The 18,919-nt window shown below is 30.6% G+C and overlaps 2 long non-coding RNA genes across 2 annotated transcripts; both read right to left on the bottom strand.

The window, feature by feature from the left end:
- Positions 1-500: 500 nt before the first annotated feature.
- Positions 501-3,734, bottom strand: LOC142646408 (uncharacterized). The gene is made up of 3 exons (XR_012847353.1): positions 3,409-3,734; positions 854-952; positions 501-775 (listed from the first exon to the last, which is right to left on the bottom strand). It is a non-coding gene; the product is annotated as an uncharacterized LOC142646408 (long non-coding RNA).
- Positions 3,735-10,713: 6,979 nt separating this feature from the next.
- Positions 10,714-11,946, bottom strand: LOC142644995 (uncharacterized). The gene is made up of 3 exons (XR_012846201.1): positions 11,753-11,946; positions 10,986-11,597; positions 10,714-10,926 (listed from the first exon to the last, which is right to left on the bottom strand). It is a non-coding gene; the product is annotated as an uncharacterized LOC142644995 (long non-coding RNA).
- Positions 11,947-18,919: the final 6,973 nt, after the last annotated feature.

Here is an 18,919-nt window from a genome sequence, read left to right as displayed (position 1 = left end):
GAAAATATTCTTCAGGGTTATTCCTTTTATTATTTACTTACACACTTTATTCACTAGAACTGAATGATAATAACTTTGGGTTTCGATGATGATGATGATGTAATAGAATTGTCATGAAATTGGGAAAAAATAAGAATTTCCAATTTTTTTTACGAAAAGAGATTCTGTCCAACGAATAAACACGAATTTCGTGATCGAATAAAAAGAAAAGAAAAAAGAAAAAGGCAATTTTGAAAAACAAATTTTCAATTTCATTTTCTACCCATTCGATCTATCGAGTGTTATGTGTCTATATAGAAGTAAAACTACTAGACTGACTAGACTTGAATTGATTGATATTGATCATCATCATTATCATTATTTTTTTCCGTTTGTTTGTTTGTTTGTTTAATCCTTTATTAATCGATTGTGCATTTTGTTGTTTTTTTTGTGAAAAAAAAAATTAATGAAAATTCCAAGGAAAAAAAAAATAACATAATGGCCATTAAACGAAAATGATTTTTTTAAAAAAGAAAAGAAAGTAATGTTGATTCCATTATCATTTAGAATGTAATTTGTTTTTTGTTTTTTGTTCCATTATCATCATTTTAGTTTTCCAATGGCTATTAGGATTTTTTCCTTTTTTTTGGATCACATGACAAAACAGCATTTTGTTTCGGTTGAATCATCAAATTGGATTTCCTTCTCTGCGCTACTATTATTTTTTTCCAAATAAAAAATTTCATCCATTGTTTTTTTTGCAGGAATTTTTTCCACCCTACCCTCACTTTCGAAACTGAAATTACAAAATAAAAAAAAATTAACATTCATTAAACAAGAGAAACTTTCAGAATATATTTTCGTCCAACCATACAATACCCGATATAAATTACAAAAGTCCAATGTAGTCCATCCATATAGTTATTCCGTCGGGTAACACTATGTACGAAATACGGGGTGATAACCGTCCGTCCTGTTTCCAAAAAATAAAATTCATGATCAACAATGATTCATTTCAATGTACAACTCATTCATTTTATTTTTTCCCTATCCATATCTCTTTCTTCCTCTCTCTCTCTGGTATAAAGTTCCATAATGAACGAGTTTTTTTTTTGAGTTTGTTTTTCTTTCTTGCTTGTAAAAGATAAAAATGAATGCAATGTAAACTAAACAAAACTAAATGAAAATATATACATCCAGTGCAGTGTAAATAGGGGAGTTAAAATGAAATACCCAGGAATGAATGAATGAATGATGGTGGTGGACATACATTCATTTGAGGACAGAGAAAGAAAAAGAAAGAAATTCATTCCTTTTGATACGAAATAATGTTAGTGATGATGATGGAAATTGAGAATCAACCCAAATATAAATGAAAATGGAACATCCATCCATCCATTCATTCACCATGAATCCAATTATAATGTATGAAGAAGAAAAAAAAACTAACACTGAGTGAACTGAAGGGAGATGAATATTCTTTGGGTAGGCAAAGGGGTTAAAAAAATTCGACAACACATCTTGTGTGTGTGTGTGTGTGACACATCATCAGGGGTATTAACGATTCACTATCCCCAGTGTGTGTCGAAATTGTTGTTTACTATTTTTTTTTTTTTTTTTTGGTTGCCTGATAAGAGGATCATACATACATCCAAACCAAACAAAAAGTAAATGGGTAGCCCTTATTTTCTTCAGGCTTAATGATGATGATGAAAAAAAATGTTTCGTCCACATAGTCGATGTGTGTGTATGTGCTTGGAAAACGATAGTCATTCGGACAGAATCGACAAATCGAGAATGAATATTCAGGGAGCGAGCAAAAGAGAGAATCGAGTTAAAAAAAATAGAAGACGAGTCGACTATGTATGCAGATGAGTTTTTTTTCCTATTTTCAAATTCATTCATCGGTCGGTCGGTCGGTCGGTCGGTCGGTATTTGTATGTTCACATACCACTACGGACCGTCCGAAATCAAACTAAAACACACTACTATAGTGACGGGCAACCAAACAAACAACAGAATAACGAAAAAAAAACAAGACAAGACAACCAAAGGGGACAAAATAGGAATTATCATTACTGCTTTTGCTTTGGGGAAAAAACCAAAAACAAACCAAGCAAACATTTTTTCTTTCTTTTCTTTTTTGGAACCAACCAGTCATCAACGATAACGATGTTGATGACGACAATCGTCCAAAACTGAATTTGTTGTTGTTGTTTGTTTGTATTTTTAGACCTTTTTTCGTTTCGTTTCGTTTGTCATCATCATCATAGATGGATATCCGATATGATCGAAAGAAAGAGAGAAGAAGAGAAAAAGAAGAAACATGCGTAGGATGTAATCTAAAAAAAATCGAATTTTGAATGAAAAAGAAAATCGAAATGATGCCCACCAATGTATTTTTTTGTATTTGGCAAGATTTTCTATAAGCTGCCCAGAATGAAAGAAAGACAAAAAAAAACAAATTCAAGACATTTGGTGAGTTGGCAAACTCTCTCCAACTCGCTTCTTATCTCACACTTTCTATTCATTCGCACTTTGTTATGTTCCTTGGATGTTTTTCAACCCCCCTTATTCTCCGCCGAAAAAAAAGCAATTACAAATCGATATTTGTTGTTGTTGCTCAAATGATGATGATACCTATCTATCTATCTCTATCTTTCTGTATATAGCTAAAGTATCACTGTATTTTCTTCTTCTTATTATTTTCCTTGTAAAGTAAGAAAATAAAGATGGAAAAATAAGGAAACGAAGACTGGGTTTCTTTCTCTATTATATTAGATGTACGATATTAGCAATGATCATCATTATTATTATTATTATAGTCGTCGTCAAGAATTGGATGCGATATCATATTAGAATTTCGCATCTGATGATGATGCTATTTGGATGTTTTTTTTCACCCCCTTTATTTTCACTTTTTCTTGGACTTTTTACCAGAAACAGAAAATTCCAATCCTTTTTTTTCACGAATTCTAATGATGATGATGATGAAGAAGAATAATAATTTAGAATTAGCTTTTTTGTTTTTGTTTTTTTTCCTCTCTTCCGAAATTGCAAATGTAAATTTTAGACACGAATTTTTTATTATTACCATTTCAATTTCACAGATGTAATTTTCATTTTCGAAATTGATCAAATTCTCATTAACGTTAATAAAATAAAAAAATATCTATAAAGATAATGATTATTTGTGATCCACATTTCCTTTTCCATAAAAAAAAGTTATTATAGGTTCTCTATATGTTGGTTTTGGACAGTACAATATTTATAAACAGAAACGGACATGAACACAGCCAATAAAACCAAATACAAATAAAACGAAACCAGAATCACATTCACACACGCACACTGAATATACAATAAAAACCAATAGGAATATAGAGCAGAAAAAATAGCCTAGTCTATTTTTATTTGAACTGGACTTACTATCAATATTGAATTCTTTATATTGACGATGATGTGAAGAAGAAGATGCGAGAATGATTTGGATGCCTAATCGAACAAAAAAAAACTAGCTATAGCTAGGACAGTGTTATGTTGTTGTTGTAGCCAGCAATGAGAGCAAAAAATCGATTTCGAACATCATCTCTATATATAACACAGGGAGGATCCATAGCCATTCATAGATGTGTGTTTGTCCAATAGAGAAAGAAATCATCATCAATTTGAGAATGACCATTGGTGAACAACAACAAGAAGAGAGAAGTGAAAGATAAGCACCGCCTTTATACAAACAAACATTACATACGAAGAGGAAACTGAAAAATAGTATTGTAAATATCGAGGCAAAAAAAACCTGCAATATGATGATGGTCATTTGATCTTCATCATATTTGATTCTCAACAACACAATCGAATAAATGGCGACGACGCAAATGCAAATGTAAAAAAAACGATGAACATCAAACAACAACAACAACAACCCGACCAAAAAAAACGGACTTTTGGATATTCCTTTTTGTCAGTTGTTTGGTCCAAATATCCAATATAGCCATGATAGGCAATGTGTAAAGAAAGAAAGATAGATAAATAGATAGATAGATAGTGGTTTTGGTTATATCAAGAGATGCCAATATGCCAGATGTATATATGAAAGCAAGAATCGGATGCAAGTCTTCCATTCATTCATTATGTATGGATTCAGTATTTGAACAACCAAATATAAATGAAAAATAACAAGGCGACATCCATACACAACCGGTTTGTGAATCATAATATTGGATTTTTTTTGGGCAAAATAATGTTGATTTCTCGTCCAAACAACAACAACAACAACTGGAGAAAAAACATCGTCATTATCCACACACACAACAACATTGTCATCATCAATTAAAAAAACAAGGAAAAAAAATCAATGAAAAAAAAAAATAGGACCAAACACAAGCCAGAAATGAAGCCAATCATAGTCAAAAATAAAGGGGAAAAAACACAGGGTAGTAAGCTAAACAAATTGGCGTCATCAATAATAATGATGATGATGATGGAGATGGAGAAAAAAATCAAACATTGTAAACTCTGTTAGTTGGACTAACTCTCTGTCTGTGTGTGTCTGGTATACATATTGATATTGTGATTAGTATGGGGACCCAAAACAGAATGAATCCAAGGCAATATTTGTATTCATTTTGGAACCAAACAAAACAAAACAAGCACAGAATTGTAATTGGACTATAGTCGATGGTCGGGATAGAATATTCTTGTTGTATTCGTTTTTTTTTGGGAGGGAGGGGGACATAGATGTGTGCGTGCATGTTGTCATCTTGATTGTACGTTTTTGTTCGCTTGTTCGTTCGTTATATTTGTTCTCGTTTGTTTTCATTATTACACAATGTATTTAATTAGGTATTTTTTTCTCGACATACATGCATGCATACATTCATATATTGCTTCAAAAATCCATTCGAAATGAAATGAATGTAAAGAAAAAAAACACAGATAATCATGATGATGAACAAGGGAGAAGAATTGAAATCCTATTTTTTACTTTGAAACGATGGCCGATGGTAATGGTAAATTTATCAATCATATATCAATATCTGAGAGAGTGATATTGGTTGTTGGTTCGATATATATAAATCGATGAATTCCAGACTTTCTTTTTGGTTTCAAATTAACATTATTGATGTTTGGAGATGCATGTTGTCGTTGTTGTTGTTATTTTCATTTTTTTCACTAAAGGGAAAAAACAGAGTAAATTACAAAATAACACCCTCTAGGAACAATAATAACATCGTAGAGAGAAAGAGAGAGAGATGGAGAGAGGAAAATGATGAGATTTTTCACATAACAAACATCTAGATTAAAAAAAACTACATTGAAAAAAAATTGAATATGCAGAATATTCATAATAGAAATTCTTGGCAAATTTTTGTTTTTCTTCCTTCGAAAAAAAAGGAATGTTATCCTATGGAAACAAAAACAAACAAGCAAAAACACACCGAACATACATTGTATTTTATATGACGAAAAACTACTTTGAATTTCTGGTTCTGGTTCTTTTTTTTCCATTCGGGATTACATTATTTTTCAAGATCACTTTATTTATTTTATAACTTCAGGCTCCATATTTTTCCTGTGTATAATCTAAAAAATAAATGATGATATCGTGGTTGGTTAAATGGATCCACAGATTATAACTCTGGGTTAAAAAAACAAACAAAAAAAATTGTATGTAAAAAACGGTTAAAAATCAATCAATGATGATGATGTTCAATTGACCGATGACCGAAATCAAGTGGAACCAGAAAAAAAATCATTATTCAAAAAAAAAAAAAACATTATGGTTTTGTCATTTATCGATTTTTGTAAAAAATCTAAACGAGATAAATATTCAAATTTTGAATGGATTTTACAATCGAAAATATTTATAAATTCAAATTCAATCTAATTGATTTTCTGTCAATGTTGTTTTGGTTTCTGAAAATAAAAGAATTGACCGTAGAAAGAAAAAATCCCGGAAAGAATGAAAAAAAACTTTACAAATTGATTTTTTTGCCCAAAAAAAATCCAGATGATGATTGTCATTACCATCACATCATCATCATTTTTCATTCTTTAAAATACAACAAAAAAAAAAAAGATCATCATCATCGTTGTTTGGCATCGGTAGGGTCGTCAAACATCAATATGGAGAATAAAAATATTGGTCATGTTTATCTGGGGCGGGTTTTCGGTGGTTTTTGGTTTTTTGGTTTTTCCGATTTTTGTTTACGAAACGAACGATCATCATTTACATACGAACGATGTTTATTATCGATTAGTTTCGACCAACCAACCAACCATCATCGTTGTTTGTCCTTTTTTTTTGATCTAGTCAATTTTTTCGAATTTTTTCAAGTGAAAAAAACAACAAATTTTGAAAACAAAAATCCTGATGCTAAACCGAAACAAACAAGCCTAGAGGATTTCTGTTTTTCGTTTTTCGTTTTTTCGTGAATACAAAGACCATTATGCAAATCACCCCAACAACAGAAAAAAAATGATTAGATTCGATCCACATTCTAGAATTTCTAAATGATCTTTCTTTTTACCGGGGTTTTTTCTTCCATCATCACCATAATCACTTAGGTCATTTGTTGTTGTTGTTTTGAATGGTAAAAAATCTTGCTTTTTGATGAAATTTTACTGAAAATTGATTCTTGTGACAAGTGGTGGTGGTAGTGATGAATCGAGAAAACCAAAAAATCAGATTCGAACCGATTAAATTCAAATTTTTCCTTGAAACACAGAAAATTATTTTTGAATTTGGAATTCAGAATTTGGAACATTTCTCATGGAAATATTCCGGATATTATAATTAAAAAAAACCTGAGCAATATGCCTGCTGTTGTCGAAAAAAAAAATATTTCGGTTCATTTCCAGTTACATTTTCAATAAATTGATTTCATTTCGACAATTTTTCCAATTTCCATCACTCAAATAAGAGATAAACATTTCTGTTTCTCCCCGGTAATTCGTATATATCATGTGTGTGTGTTTGGATATTGATAATTTTTTTCTTGAAAGGTGCGTTGTTGTTTAGTGTTAAGTAACATGAAACAAAAATAATAATAAAAAAAAACAGGAAAAAAATTTCAATTAACTTTCGATGGTTTATGTCTCTTTGCACACAGCAAAAAAGCTTATTTCAATATTCGTTGTTTTTTCTTTTTTAGGAAGTTTTCTTCAAGAGAGTAACGGAGTGTTGATGTTGATGATGATGATGATGATGGCAGAAAAAAAAGTTAGTTACTTTTTTCATCATCATCTCTTATGGTCTCTCCATATTGATGTTTAGTTTGATCGGTAAGGATATCATCTTGGTCTTGTCTTTTCAACAAAAAAAAATGTTTGTTCAAAGTATTTTCACAAACAAACAGACCAAAACAAGAAAAGGAAGCAACTAAGCAGGCAAAAAGACGAAAGAAAAGAAGAAAGCTTATAAGCGCCATTTTCCGGAAAAATTCTCATTCGTTTAATACTTATGCAGCATGATGTTCATCATCATCATGTCGCCCGAATCGTCGAATAATAAATAAATAAAAAGATGGATTACTTTTTTATATATGAATAAAAAAGTGAATGAAAAACAGCAAGCAAGCAAGCAAATGACAGAAGAATCTTCAAATTCGTTTCATTTCTTTGCACATTGTTGTCATCATCATCATCGGTAGTAAAAGTAATACTCACTCATTCAGTTGGTGTTCAATTTTTATTCTGATTCGATTTTTTTTGTTAGAATAGAATAAATTCTGTGTAAAATAAGAAAGAATCAAAGTCGATTCGGAATTAGAAATGAGATAAAGAAATACGATCGAATCATATAAACAAACAAACAAACTAGCAGAAAAGGAGAAGCTTAGTATTTTTTGAACGATGTGACATCAGTGATAATTTTGCGATTTTGCTGGCTGCAGTTTTCTCTTCCAAAAATAGAATTTTCTTCCTTCTGATTTTACAGTGTTGTTTGGGCGACAAATTATTATTATTATTTTGTCATCAATGATGGACCCTTTCAGCAAAGTTTGCATTCAATGGGCCCACGATGAAATCCATCATCATAATCTCTTCCAAACAAACAAACAGAGAATACCCAATTTATAGATTCAAATGCAAAAAAAATGGATTCTTTTTTTTTGGTGAATTTTTGGTCATACATATGAAATTGAACTGATTGAATGAATGAATGGCCCTCAACTGCAACAACAACCAAATATCTGTCATTCATATCTATGGGATTTTGAATTTCGTTCGTTTTTTTCTCGGATTCAAACAAACAAATTTTTTTTGTGAAAAAAATAGAGAATTAGTTCAGGGTGGTGAACGGTTGTTTTTTTGTTAACCAAAAAAAAAAAAATTGTGCAAAATGCGTGTATGCAAAATATGTGGGCCTAACACAGATAAAATATCAAAATTTTTTCAAAAAACGAAAAAAATTGTCGATGAGAATTCATTGTGTGTGTGATCTGACAGCCGAATGGTGAAAAAAAACCGGTCACCATTATCATCAAATACAGATGATACTTGAATTGAGAAAAAAAAATCGATTTCTTCATTCGAATGAAAAAAAATCTCAAATCATTCAACCAAATCGTTCAGCTTTCACTTTCTCTCACTCGATTCACAATTTTTTTCAAAATTCAAGTTAGCCCTTTTCGTTGATAAATAATTATTATTATTTCTGTTTTCAATTGGCCTGAACACAATCGATCTGATCAGTTTTGCAATGCCAAAAACGAACGAAAAATCTGAATGACCTTAATTCGATCCATCATTTGATGATGGTAGAAAAAATGCGAATGCATCAACCATCGACACACTTCAATGTCCCCGGTGTGTGTGTGTGTCCCAAGCATCTTTTTCTGTTTTGTTGTTGCAGGATCAGCATCCAACGAACGAGCAAAAAAAAAAAAATAAAAAAAGACCCAAAGGTTTTCATCTCCCCCACACACATACACCAACACAATCGAATGGGGTATGGACATAATGGAAAAAAAGAAAAGAAAAAAAATTTTTTTTATTAGGTCAATAGGAAAACATCCATGTTCGATAACGTTCGATTCAATTCGATGACGATGATGATGATGGCTGAATGCAAAACATGAAAATATAATTTTCATTTTCGTTTTTGGCTGTTGTTAAAAATTTTTTTTCAGAAAAAAAACATCATTCATTCATTCATTTTGGTTGTCAACCCGAATTTTCAATGTGTGTGTATGTTTGGTTATTGACATTAGATATTATACTTGCTTGCTTGCTTGTCTGAGCATCATATTTTTTATTGATAAAAAACCAAAAATCCAGAAATTTGAAAATTTGGATGGGTTTTTTTGGGTTGATGACATGTGCATGTGTGCATTGTATATGAATAATGTAAGTAAACGGACAAATGGTGTCCATTTGAGTTATTGTTTAGTTTAGTTTTGGTTTGGTTTGGCTTGGCTGTTTTTGCATCCAATAATAATTTGCATATGATGTATGTATGATTATTGAAATGAGATGAATTTTGAAAGTTTTCCCTTTTTTTTATTTTTGTTTTGTTGAAAAAAGCCCTTCGGGTCGAAATAGTACACGCTGGACGCTGTTTGGTTTCTACAGGCAATGCGATTAGTTCCCAAAAACGAAAAAAACTTCTGGAACCTTTTTTTTCAGTGGAAAATATGGATATTTTTCTTTTTTTCTTTGGTTATAATTAAATTTTGGAAACCCGAACAACAAATTTGACAACGATAAACAAACAAACAAACCAGACCAGGCCATGATTCGATTAACACTTGATTCGCTATTTGTTTTTGAAAAACAAGACCCAGAAAAGAAAAATTGAAACCCAGTTCCTTTTCCTGTTTCCAGTTTCTACATTTATCATTGTCTGCGGATGATAATGTTTATCCTCTGGAGATTATCCCATTGAATCAGATCAAACAGAATCTTCTTTCTGTATGTTGTTGTTTGTTGATAAATTATTATCATCATCATGATGGTAAAACAAACGAAACATTCATCATTGATCACACACAATGATAATCACACATCATTTTAGAATTGATGTTTTCACCAGAAACAAAGAAACTTTGTAAAAGTTACGAAAAAAATTACAATGAAAACAAACAAACAACAAGGAAAAAAAAAATTGCAAAACATGTTCCATGGAAACAGAATCGCAAGTTAGGAAGTTTAACGCGTTCGCTACCGGAGATTTCGAAAAACACATAGAACTACAGCAAATAAACGACGCATATATGCGTCGCTGGTAGCGAACGCGTTAAAATATGTTTATATCTGGGATGGGCGTCATTGAAGCAAGCAAGAACTGAAGAACTGTGAACCAAAGAAGATAACTGTAACATCACTGAAATTCCCCAATCTTCCATGTTTGAAACAATTAAAATCAACAAACAAACATGATCCTAGAGTAAAAAAGTTCATCATGTGACAAAAATTGTTTGAAAAATTATCATTTTACATTCAAGTATTCGTAACCGAACGAAAGAAAAACGACAAAACATGGCTATGTAACGAGATAATTTTTCGTTTTTTTTTGCTTGCTTGCTTGTCATTAATCTAATTCTCTATTTTCTTTTTTTCAAAACATTTTGAAAAAATTTTTAAAACAAAACTGTAATTAACAAAATGAAGAAGCTGAGGAGAGAAAAAAAAGTAAAGTTGTTTCAAGAAAAAACTTGACAATATTCATTTAAATTTTGTCGATAATATCTTGAATCGATGTTGATCGATCGATCGAAAAATCGTTAATTTTCGTGTTTGAAAATTTGAAATATATGGTCCAGGTGTATGATAAAAATTGAAGACAATCGGTCACCAATTTGATTATTTCATTCAAAATAACCAGAAGCCAATGATGAAAAATTGATTGCGGCCAATTCATTGTCTACTATCTACACACACACACACACAATCATCATCATCAATATTAAAGCCAATTATTGTGATCACTGGAGAGTGGACCTGTAATTGTTGTTTAATTAATGACAATTTTTTTAAAAGAAATGTAGTTAAAAAACAACATCAAATCAAATTATGTCAACAACAACGACAACAACGAAAATATGAATAATAAAAACTCTTTGTGTGTGTGATCGATTGACCACACACGCAAACTTTGCTTGATGGCCGAAATCAAGGTAAATAATGATGATGATGGTGATATTTTTTAATTGGATATAACCATATTGGATGCTAATTAAGATTTAATGGGGGAAGAAAAAATTGGTCAACCAAAACCAACTTATATTCAATTCATCAGGGTTTGGGTAAAAAAATTGTCCATTATTATTGGTATAGTGGTTATGGCCAATCTTCATTGACGTCCATGATGATTTTCAACTCCAGATGAACAAAAACAAACGAAAAAATTCCAATTTGAAATAATCAAAACATGGGCAACGCCATTGTCATCATCATTATTATCATTATTATTATCGTCGTTGATTATTATGATTGTTACTGTGGTTATAAATGGATATTGATTTGATTGCAAAGATGATTATGATGATTATTATGATTATTATAAATACACAGACAATATTCTCGACCAAATAATAATAATAATGTCTATTATGGCTGAATGATTAGTGAGTGAGTGGAGTGCAAGTCCACATTATTGCGGTGGCCAAAAACTGAAAAAAAAAAAGAAAAAAGAAATGATCGTTTGCGTGATGAGATTTTTGGATTTTTGTTTTTTGTGGAATATTGAAATGAATTTGAATTTTGAATCAAAATATCGAATTGAATGATTCGATTGATTGTCATCAAAATGATAAAAAAAATATACCATGTGCTGTACTTGATTTGTTTCAGGTTTCTTTTTCATTCAGGTTTCAGAAACACAAAAAACCTAAAATGACATGAAACAAATGTTTGGCATGCAAACTTTGTTTTGTTTATTTTTGTTTGGTGTGTGTATTTTTTTCTGTGAAAATTTTTTACTTTTTTGAATTTTTTTAAAATAAAATTTTACTTAATCATCATTAGTTTAGTTTTTGGCGAAATTCATCTGGCTAAAACACTTTTTCATCCCCAAAAATCTTATTGGTTTTTTCGTGTTTGAAATTTTTTTCCCTTTTTACTACTAGATGGCAGTGGTAGTCGTATTTTTTTCAAATAAAAATTTTTATTTTTTGAAAATCTAATCACATCAGCAAGTAGCCAGATTTGGAAGGACAAGACAAAAAAGCAAAATCTTATCAATTCAAATTTGATGATGGCCATATAATCAATCAATCAATGGATTCGATCTCAATTGATAACATTATTCATTGATATCACCATTGTATCAATCAATCAATCAATATACATCCGATGACAACCAACCAGCCCTAAAAAAAAGGACCATAATATTTAATTACACTGAAAAACGATGATGATGATGATGAACCTAAAAATGATTTCACCATATCATCATTTCTATATACATTTCATAGTTTTAAATGTACACAGAGAATGTTTGATTACTTTTTGTGGCTGCTGCTTTTGATTTTGATAATGATAATGTTGTTTGGTTGTTGTATCAACGATTCGATAGATAAAATTTTCATTTTTTCTTTGGATATGCAATCAACAACAGTGTTGAAAAAAAACTGGACTAATCAATCAACAAACAACAATAGTTGTTGTTGTTGTTTGTTTGTTTGTCATGGCTTTTTTTGGTTTTATTTCGATACCGATATTGATACCGATCATCATCATCAAAATACTTTCAATTTACTATGAGGTTGTTATGGTTGTTGTTGCTTCAAATTTTGATTTTATTACCCGGCTTAGTTGATGATCCATTCGATCTCTATTTATTGCATTTTGAAATATGAAAAGTTCATCAGAAAATTTTTTTTCCGTATTTTTTTTTTTTTTTTGCATTGCTCCCTGATGATGATCATCATCATCATGGTTATTTGGTTAGCGAAGAAAGCAGAGAAAAAAAAATATACTGTACAAAGTTCATAATAAAATCAAATACCGATATATGATACACACACACCTCGAGATTAATGTATCTATCATAAGCAATATGGAGAAAAATATCCATATTGCTTATGTGCTTATTGATATCAATGACATTGGCTATTTAGAGGCTTGTTTGCGTTTTTGTTTACCAGTGTGTCATCAATTCAATTTACCAAGCGAAAAAAAATCAGAAAGAAAATCAAAACAAAAAAACATTTGATGTACCGGTAAATACATACACACGCACAGACATTCACATTATACAAATATACCTTTATGTATGTGGAGAGAAAAAAAAGGTAACTGACCCTTGTTGTTGTTGTTGTTGTTGTTGTATATGAGATTTGAACCTAATGATGATGATTTAATTAACAAGAAAAAAAAACAAAACAAAACAGGTAAACTAAACATAAATTACCAATGACCATATCTCTACTATATATCAAAGAAAGAAAAAAAAGGTTCACCGAACTAACCAAAAAATCTCATTTTACTAAAAATGTTTTTTTTTCATTCAATCATATTGTGATCGATGATTAGAATTTGATTCGTATCATAAACACATTCGTTTGGTCATAATGTATTTTTTTTCTGGTTGCTGTAGAAAACAACCAGAAAAAAGATTAATGATATAGAAATTTCGATAGCAAAAAAAAAGTATTGTATTGGCCATCATCATTACTTTACGATTTTTGGCGTCAAGGGAATCGAAATTTCTTATCGTAAAACACATAAGGTAATGGTGGTGGTCCATTTATTTTCACCCAGAATCAGAATCAGAAAAACAAAACTAAACGAAACAACCAAAGATAGATCAGCTAACCAATAACCAATTTTCTTTTCTTTTTTACTGTTGTTACTGTCGTTGAATCGTATTGTACAGAATTCCATTTGGCATTTTCATAGATTGATCAAACCAAACCAAACAACAACAACAGCAATCATTCTTTCGAATCCCATTTGGGAAAAATTTATTTGAATGTGAGTTTTCGATTTGTTTTGTGATATATGCCGATTACTATAATCGATCATTTTCTGGCTGATTTCTCAGATTTCCCAACAAGAAAAAGGCTTGATTTTTTTCTTGAATAACCATATGCCAAAACCAGAACAAAAAAAACCAACGCAAATCTAGATTTGTGTTTGACCAGAAAAAGACATTTATCTTACTTTTTCATTGATTTTATCTACATTGAATATTTATCATTTGTTTTTTTTTGGTTCAATATTTTTTCACTTCATTTGATGATGATAATGGACAAACGATTCTCAAATTCAAGGACATCCAATGTGTGTGTGTGTGTTCGGTGAACGAAAAACAAAAATTCATCTTTTTTTTTTTGTTTGAATTTAAAATGAAAAAACCAAACAGAAAAATCACAAAATCATCGAAAAAAAGCTAATTTAATCATGATTATCATGATAAAGCCATAGTTCATCATCATCATCAGGTTTATTAATTAATTATTTAACCAAAAAAAAAAAAAAACAAAATTCGATCTGTTACAAGGTTTATTTAGCTTTTTTTCAGGTAAATCATCATCATCATCTGGCTTACCAAAACACTAATGATGATGATGATTGGTTACCTGGTATTTTCAATGTTTTGTTTTGTTGTTTGTTAAAACAAATGATCATTGGATTTAATTTAGACCAAACATTTGATGATGATCATCATTATCATTGGCTACAATGAGTTGGCATTTAATTCCAATGAAGAAGAAGAAAAACAAAACAACAAAAACCATATATAACCATTATCCATGAAATTTTTTTGGACAAACACCGCATCGCATATTTTTTGCTAATTTGTCCAAATTTTGATTGTCAATTTTTGTTTTATCGTTTTCGTTGTTTCGGTTTTTTGATGATCATTCCTCATTTACTGAATTTCAATGATGGACATGCCCAATATGATTAGTTTAGTTAGGTAGTTAGTTCATGGCCAATTTTACCACCATCAAAATATTGATGATGATGACAGGACAGAACAGGTAAGCAACGAAAACAAACAAAGTGTTTGAAAATAACGAAAAACACAGCGATCAATTTATTCTTGGAATCTTGGAAAAGATCTTCTTTAAAGATCTTTTCGAAACAAACCGGTGACACTTTTTTAAAATTGTCCTTCTTTTTATTCAATGTTTGCCTAATGATAATGATAATGACTGCAGAAATTAGGTCTAATTTTGTAGTGGGGGAAATACAAACCAATTTTATTTGGTTGTTGTCGTAGTCCAAAACACCAAGGTAAAGCCAATCATAAATTAACAAAAATGACAATGACATTTGTTGTTTTTTATATGATTAAACAGTTTTATTAATGAATGGGAAAAATTTAAATTTTTTTTCGCCCACTTTGGACATTATCATTATCATTGCAATAAAAGATGTGCAAACATTAATTTCAAGATGGAAAAGAGAAACAATATCGTCATCTGATTCCATAGAATTTCTGAAAATAGAATCAGATGATGACGAAGACGATGAAAATGAAACCGAGAAAGAATCTTTTCTTTTTTTTTTTTTGTTTTGTCGAAAAAATTGATGCACAGAATATGTTTTGGAATAGGCCAGACAAAGAGAATTAGTCTAATGGAATAAATTAATTTTAAAAAACTAAAAAAAAAGAGAAAAAACGAAACGAAACGAAATAAAAGAAAAAGAAATTCTTCCGTTCGTCCATTCACAATTCATGATGATGGTTAAGTTTTTTTTCTTTTCTCTACTTCTTATTTCATCTCTATTCTCTAATCGTCATCGTTGAAGAATCCGTATTGAATGAAGAAGCATCATGTTTTTTTATTTGTTGAAATGTATTCACAGGAAAAAAGAGAAAGAAAAAAAAGTAAAAATAAAATAGAAACGAAGACATTTTGAATGATGTTTGGCCGGTCGGACGATTTTGTCTCTTTTTTTTGGTGAATAATAACCGGAATCGGGTGAATGTTGGACGTTATATGCTGCCTGGCTCAATGCCTAAATGTTTGTTATTGACGTATGTTTGTTTGGTTGGTTGGTTGGTTGGTGGTTGCCATTTTCGTTGTTGATATTTAGCATCTTTTTCTTTTTGGTTCAAATTTATTTTTGGCTCTTTATCAAAAAAAATTCTGTTGATCATCATCATTACAACAAAAGAACAAAACAACAATAAAATGTAGGCATTGAAAAGTCAATTTCAAAAAAAAAACACGAAACAGAATTGTGTTTGTTCTTCAAATTCAGGTAATTTTGAAAGGAGCAGAATTAGAAAAAATTGAATAATTAGAAAATTTCAATTAAAAGGCTAATTTGAAATTTATGACAACCAGTAAAATAAAACAATAAGAAAATATCAATCAAAATTCTGTCAATTATCTTTCCCTTTTTTGCAAAACAATATCATATTTCCTGGCAAATATCCTAATTGCATTTTCTCTCTCTCTCTCTTCCATCATTATCCATATTTGATCAAGCATCACTAAATGAAGTAAGATTCTTGATATCATCATCATCATTTGGTTTCACTTTCAAATGTCTATTGAAACAAAGAAAATTTTAATAAAAGATTATGCTGTATGCATCATCTCCACACACACACACACATCACATAACAATTTTCATTGTATATTTGTGTTGTTGTTTAGGCCTCCGGTAAACATTCATCTAACATCCTCATCAATTCCAATGGATTCTCAATTCTAATATACTGACATTCACACACACACACACACACACACTAACCATATCAAAATGTCGGAACTGGTTGTCGGTTGCTTTCTTTCGTTCGGTTGTGTAAGTTTGGTATTTATACAACACATGAAAAAAACAAACGAAATTCATCAACGACATAGACACTAATTCTCTAATGTTCAAACAGATAGATCGAACACACACACACACAGAAAAAAATACCGACCGTTAGAAAATGATGTGCCAAAAAAAGAAAAATGCAATATTCATGCCCTGTATACCAACAACAACAATGATGATGATGATGATGAGCCAAGAAAACAATATGTGTATGTTTTCCGTTTCTCAATATATATGGTTAGTTAGTGTGTGTGTTTGTTATGGACGCATTTGGTATTTTGGATGGTGTCAGTTTTGTTGTAAAGAGAGAATTGATGGTTGCCAACTTTTTTTTTGTTTTTCCATTTTATATTCATTCATCTCTCGCCCAATTGATGGTGCCCATTTTTTTTTATTCAAGTTATTCTAATAGTTACGTCCAATTTTCGGTCTATCTTTAGATTTTTTCTCTCTCGCCATATGTATGTTTCTCAATAAGCAATGATGATCGGTTGTCGGCCGATTGATGATGATCTCCTAAACAACCTAAATATATTTTTGTTTCGGTCAATTTTTTTTTTGTTTTTCTCTTTTCTTTTCCCTTCTTTTCGTTTCTAATTTTCAACTGATTTTACTTTGGTTGGTTGGTTGGCTTGGTTTTTTCGGTCGAATCATTTTCTCTGATCGGTCGATCGGTCTTCCTTGTAACTTGGAAACTTTTTTTTTTTTTTTTTTTTTTTGGTGAACCAATTTAACGTTCAGCATAATATATTTTTCGTTTTCCTGCCTATCTCCTGTATAAGTATGTGTACATTTTGTGTGTGTGAACATTTTATTTCTGTCCAAGGCTATATAGAAATTCGTATTTTTTTCTTCTTCTTGCAACTTTACTGAATCCAAAAAAAAAAATCGAAGCATCGATTTCAAAGACCATCCAACTAACCAAACAACAACAACAAGGGAGAATAAAACAGGCTTGTTCCTATTGCTATCTTTATTTCTTCGTTGGGACATAGACAAACACCCAGAAAACAAAAAAAAACTGTCCACGATGATGATGATGATCTATATAACTGGACCAGCAATGAAAAAAAACTGAAGAAAGAGAGACTGTCCGTTCGATCAGGCACAAACACACATAGCCATAGCATTTTCGGTTTCAATTTCGTTATTCGGACGCCATATATTTTTTTTTCATTTCTGGTTGGTACTGGTATTTTGGATATCTTATAAATATTCAATTCGATTCATTTCCTATCTATATCTGCGACTGTCCTTTCCTGATTTCCATTTCCTTTTCTTTTTTTTTATATAAAATATACCGTACATACACACACAGACCATTGGTATATTGGAACACTGAATTGGCAATTTTCCTTTCGCTTCATAACTTTTTTTTTCACCAGTTCAGGCTATTCTATCTATCTATCGGTGTATGCGTGTGTGTGCGTTGGTTTGGGCGCTGCATTTGAGGTCATCCATATATGTTTGTTTGTTTGTTTGCTGTGTGTGTGTGTGTTGAGTTGAACATTTATGTATCCAATAGCAATGGCCAAATAAAGTGAAAAAGAAAAACTGCCCATTTTATCGTTTTATATTTTTCAGATGAAAAAAAAATACAAAAATCACGCCTTCATAACCGATCGACCGACCAATACAAAAAACAAACAAAATTCACATATATATGAATGAACAGAGAAAAAAAATTGACCATTTTTTTCCTGATGACCATCCTTTTTTTTTGTTTTCATATACACAATAACAAGTAAGAAGCCAGAAAAACAACAACAACAGAAAGCAACCTGGATGAATGGACGTCGTTGAAAAGAGAGAAGCAAGATAGATAAGACATGGCGTACGCCTTTAAAACTATGATTTGTTGTTGTCGGCATCGTCGTTAGATTAATCATTAGTTGTTATTGTTGTCAATCAGGTTTTTTTTTGTTGTTGTTGTTGATTTTCCAGAGCGCACAACAACAACAACAACAAACTAGAAAATCTTTTTATTTTTTTAGAAACAAAAAAGGTAAGTTAATTAGCTGAATGAAATAAAAATAAAAATAACGATAAAAAAAATATATATTCAAAAAGACAATTTGTGTATTGGACGGGTAAACAAAACAAAAAAGATAATATTAATCAACTGAAACTATGATGGTGGTCGATATAACAAAAACATAACATAAATATCTCCTATACAAGTAAAGCAAGCAAACCGAAAAAACAA

Source organism: Dermatophagoides pteronyssinus, unplaced genomic scaffold, assembly GCF_027571235.1.
Source record: "Dermatophagoides pteronyssinus isolate colony J.1.1.1.1 unplaced genomic scaffold, Derpt_VIB-CSIC_2022.12 sq0001, whole genome shotgun sequence".
Taxonomy (NCBI): domain Eukaryota; kingdom Metazoa; phylum Arthropoda; class Arachnida; order Sarcoptiformes; family Pyroglyphidae; genus Dermatophagoides; species Dermatophagoides pteronyssinus.
This window is presented reverse-complemented; position numbering and strand designations above follow the sequence as displayed.